This window comes from Theobroma cacao, chromosome 4 (assembly GCF_000208745.1).
Source record: "Theobroma cacao cultivar B97-61/B2 chromosome 4, Criollo_cocoa_genome_V2, whole genome shotgun sequence".
Taxonomy (NCBI): Eukaryota; Viridiplantae; Streptophyta; class Magnoliopsida; order Malvales; family Malvaceae; genus Theobroma; species Theobroma cacao.
The window spans coordinates 11,137,205-11,139,982 of record NC_030853.1 but is presented as its reverse complement, the minus strand read 5'-3'; the positions used below and the strand labels follow the sequence as shown (position 1 = coordinate 11,139,982).

General features: G+C 33.7%; 1 long non-coding RNA gene across 1 annotated transcript; it reads left to right on the top strand.

The window, feature by feature from the left end:
• Positions 1,159 to 1,944, top strand: LOC108661737. The gene is made up of 3 exons (XR_001927514.1): positions 1,159 to 1,239; positions 1,411 to 1,483; positions 1,719 to 1,944. It is a non-coding gene; the product is annotated as an uncharacterized LOC108661737 (long non-coding RNA).

The window sequence follows — 2,778 nt, the reverse complement described above, 5'->3', positions numbered from 1 at the left end:
CGTAGGTCTTAAAACATATTGTTATGCTTATTGTTTCTCTTTCACTTAAATCTATCATGCATCCACGGGTTTGATCGCTTGCATGTCACTAAATCTCCTCCAATCAAGCCAATCTTTGCTGCCACAAAACATTCCTTATAGTCGCCAACTCATTTTCAAAGAACATTCAAACTAAAATGTAATACCCCATACCCTCGTATAGTAGTCAACATAAATGTATCGATAAGATAAAGGGCTAATTGACGTGAATTAAGAGTCAAAGAGCAATGACTGGTGAAATAAATATTCTAGAGTAAAATAATTCACACGTGAGGGAATAATAATTAAATAATAATATTTTATTAAGGATGGATTAGTGAGATAAAAAGTAATTTGGAAGTGAATCGGGGCATAATAAGGTATTTTGGGTACCAAGGAGACAAGTGAAAAATTTTGGAATAAAATAATATTTTATTAATAAAATAATATTAAAATATTAATATCTTATTCAGTGTCAAAATTTTTCATGAAGAAGGAGTATATAGTCAATCTAAGTGGGGGAGAAGAAGAACGAGGAAATTTCAGAGAAAAATGATGTTAATGGGGCCCGTGTGTCTTTATTAAGTAAAGCTAGCGCGGGTAAGTATATATTTAAATATTATGGTGATACTATGTTGAAGTGAGAACTTGATATTTTATTTATACAAGTGTTAAGGAAGAAAAATAGAAAGAAATTGGAATTAAAAGATTGTGGGAGGATTTAATTAAAAAGGGTAAAAACCTTAGAGGGCAAAATGGTAATTTTGCCATTAGCTTGGTCAAAGCTTCCAAAGGAAGGTTTGATTCTTATCTTCTTCTTCCATGGCCAGTTCTTATCCACCCAAAAATGCATTTTCTTCTTCTTTTTCATGCTTCCAACGCCATTTTCACTTCACCATGGAAAATCAAATTTTCTTCATTTTCTTTTCCTTGTTTTCTTTTCCTTTCCTTTCTTTTCTTACTTCTTCCTTCTCCTAACTTCTTGGGCACCAAAACCCACAACTTTTAACCCTAATTTTCAATACAACCAAACCCTAGGAGAGAAAAAGAAAAATCTCTCTTTCTTTCCTTCACTTTTAAAGCCAAAAGTTATGTATTTTTAACTTTTGAATTTTAAAATTTATGGGTTATATTTTCAGATTTTATTTCCTAATTTCTTCAAATTCTTTTTCTTGGAGATATTAGGTTGTTGTTGATCTTTATGCCTCCAAGCTCACCAAGGTAAAGAACCTTTAAATTGGAATAGTTAATATGATGGGTTTGAGAATTAGACTAGAATTCTAGGTTAAAAATTAGGCTAGAATGTAGTTTATCAAGAGTATGCTTATTAGAATTATTAACTTTAAATTTATGATATATTTGAAGCTATTATTGTTTTATTGGCAATTATAGGTTTGAATGGTATTTCGGGACTTCCTGGATTAAGATCTTGTGGGTGCTAGTCTTGTTAGGTGGCATTGTTAAGGTGAGTGAACTTGCATTAAATTATTTTTGGGAAATACATATGTGTTGGGATAAAGCACTTAAATGATTTTTTTTATTTATTTTTCTAAATGATGCCTTGGAACAAGCCCTTGATGAAATGTTTTATGTTGTAAAATGTATAATGTGATGAACCCATGTGTTCCTATATTTTGATGATATATATGTTATGCTTTGAATGATAATATTGTGTGATAATTATAACCGTGTGCGTTCAGTGTGGAAGCGCACATGCCGGTGATGATGGGTGATCCCAGCTATGTGTAGTGTGGGAGTGCACACGAGCTGATGACTAGTGGATGATGATTCCAACTATGTGTGGTGTGGGAGTGCACATAAGCTGATGACCGGTGGATGATAAATCCAGCTATGTGCTATGTGGGAGTGCACATGAGCTGATGACCGGTGGATGATGATTCCAACTATGTGCAGTGTGGGAGTGCACATGAGCTGATAAGCCGGTGGTTGTATAGATGTTTGCAGATGCCATAGAAATGTTAGAGAAAATATTATGTGATTGCAATGAATGTTGAACGTTAAAATTGTTAATTGTTTCCAAATTGATTTTCAATTCAACGAAAAAAAAAAAACTCTCTATCTTGCTTGTCTTGCTCGAACATTTACTATGGTTTTCACTTTTCGATTTCAGATTTCATTATGGATCATGGATCCTTCAACACTAAGGGGTTAAATAATCAAAGGTCGAATTAAGGGGTTTTACAAGGAATTAAACTAAATTGCATTGTTTTTAACATAAGTGCATCATGATTTCTAAACTTTCCTTATAGTTTGCTTATTCCCTTCTTATGATCACTCACTGGGTTTATACTCATTCATTTCAACTTCATGTTTTAGTTTTCAGGCTCGAAGGTAGTTGGATCCTAGGTAGAGGTGCTTCCTCCTATTCATCTTATGGTAGGTTTACTAGCACACCCTGTGATAGTATCCATGCCAAAGTCACTCTGCTGATAGTCAAGGTCTTATGTATGTGTATATGGTTAGTTAAATGTAATTCATGAGATTTGTTGTAAACACTGTATGATTGGTTTGCATGATAATGTCACCACAAGTTGGCAAATGGTAATATTATTTTGTGAATGGTATATGTTCAGTTATCATGATTTATTCTTGAGAAGAAATTATTTTTGAAAACTATGAATTAAGAACTTTAGAGGTAAATGAGGGACAGAGGGTCTAATGAACAAGTTTGCATAGAAAGGCTTGCTTGGGCCTAGTGGGCCACGCCTATTGGGTCCATGCACCAGTCATGGCTCAGGA